A 2155-nucleotide genomic window follows, 5' to 3' on the forward strand; every position below is an offset into this window, starting at 1 on the left:
GAGGCCGACTATTTCTAGCCGAAACCTCTCAGCCTCGCACACGAGCTCCGGCTCCTTCCCCACCAGAGAAATGTTTTTTAGATGAATTCTATTTTTTTATTTAATCAATTAATATATGATTTGTTCCTGTGAATAAAATATTGTACTTTGAGATTTGCAAATCATCCGTTCTTTTTCTATTTTTTTAACATTATACTGTAAATGCTGCACTTCTTTGGGAGTGAGGTTGGAGGGTCCCWTGTTGACAGGCAAGCAGAAGGAGAAGCCATCTGTGGGAGGCACTCCTAGCAGGTCTTTTTGGGGGTTTTGTTTTCCCCTCAGTCTCCGTGCCTCTGTGGTCCAAACTGAACTGAGCCGGCAGACAAACACTGGCTGATCCAATGCAAGAGTAAAAAGGGACAGCAGTTATGAAAAATGGTACTGGTAGCATAGAGAATTTATTTTCCCTCTGATCTGATGCCAAAATAATCTAGATTTTGCCAAATTGACATCCACTTCAAACCAGTTATTTAGAATCCCTGTGGCGATAATGAGGTTTTTTTTTTACATGGAAAGAAAAAAAGATGAAATTGGATTTGAATGTGAATGAAGCATTAGGTCATGGTCTGATGTTGTTTTTTCCTGTTTGTGATCACATTRAGATGAAAGAGCTTGTGACCTTGTGCAGCTCATTCAGTGTTTTTGACAACAGGACTCTTTTCATCACCAGTAGCTGACTCTGCCATCATGAAATTGCTCTCGCGCTCTTTGGAAAAGGGAGACTCACTTTTCCACAACTCATCAACCACAACACAAAGATCACACACACAAAAAAACACACACACACTGGACGAGCTTCCCGGCTCATCTGCTTATGAGACTCTGCAGCATTTATAACGGCGAACGGCACCACAAATCTTCACTGACGCGTTGCTTTCACACACCGTCGTATCAGTGGCTCGCATTTATCAGGGGCCGAGACACGTGTTTGTAGGTAATTAATCAGAAAGGTGGCGTCTGGCTGATGAATGTCAGCGGTGTGGCAGGAGACAGGCAGGGATTAGCCACCAAACCCAATCTCTCCCTGCTATCGTTACGCAACCCCTGTTAATGAAGCCGTCTTTGACAAATGCGGATGAGTGTCACTTAGTGAACACAGAGTTGCATATCAAGAGGGCAGGCTTTCATCCTTCTCCCCCTCACCCTTCCTGCTGCTTTGAGAGGGATCTGTAGTTGTTGCATTAACCCAGTTTGCTGTGTATTGTTGTTGGCATGCCCACAGAGATGAGGTCGGGTCCGACCGAGATGGGCTCAGTTATCAGGAAAAGCTGTTGCGGTGTTAGTGTTAGTGATATAAAGCCACTGGAATAGCTGTAATGTTTTCCTCAGAGTTTGCTGTTCTCTTTATTTTTTGCCGTTGTCAGCCTTTTTTTTTTTTTACCAAGCTATAAAAAGATCCAGCTTTGATAAATATACTGCTCCTACAAAACAGCATTTGAAATGTCTGCATGTTCACACTGAAGGTCCTTCATCTCATGGTCTCTTTCACAACTGGGACCAAATGAAAATATGACCAAGTCTTTTGGTGGCTAATTAATTTGCAGAAGATCTTTATTTCCCAGAGGTACTTCTTCATATACTTTAATTATTCTAATTATGATCATGTTTTAACTAAGATCGCTAAAGTAAAAGCTGCACACTAAAAAAATATGGTTTTAAACAGCTTCATTTGTAAACCTGATCTGGGTAAAACTTGGTCCAGTTCAACCTTGGGTAGTTTTAATTTAGCATGGGTGGGTCATTAGTTTGACCCAGAACAGTGGCTGAAGCTTTTTTACCCAAAGATTTGATTAAAATCTTTCCAGGGTGTACCTCACCCCTTGTGGTGACTGCTAGAGATAAATACCTGCTCTCTGCAGGATGAATGGATGAATGGATGGATGGATGGATGGATGGATTTACAAATTACTGAAGAATAAACAGATTAATTCATCTCCAGCTCCACTGGTTCTCTGCTGTCCTGTTCTTCTTGTAGTGAAGACAGATCAGTTTATTATATTAATCCCTTCAAGTCAAAGTGTTGAAGATAAACTGACAAGTTTTAACCACTTAAAGACCATTAATGTGTGTGTGTGTGTGTGTGTGTGTGTGTGTGTGTGTGTGTGTGTGTGTGTGT

At 41.5% G+C, this 2155-nt stretch overlaps 1 protein-coding gene across 1 annotated transcript in view; it reads left to right on the plus strand.

Annotated features, from left to right (window-relative positions):
• The window catches only part of magi3b (membrane associated guanylate kinase, WW and PDZ domain containing 3b), a 222044-nt gene that overhangs the window by 172548 nt on the left and 47341 nt on the right, over positions 1-2155 (plus strand). The window lies entirely within an intron of this gene.

The sequence above is a fragment of the Austrofundulus limnaeus genome, unplaced genomic scaffold (genome assembly GCF_001266775.1).
Source record: "Austrofundulus limnaeus strain Quisiro unplaced genomic scaffold, Austrofundulus_limnaeus-1.0 Scaffold59, whole genome shotgun sequence".
Lineage (NCBI taxonomy): Eukaryota > Metazoa > Chordata > Actinopteri > Cyprinodontiformes > Rivulidae > Austrofundulus > Austrofundulus limnaeus.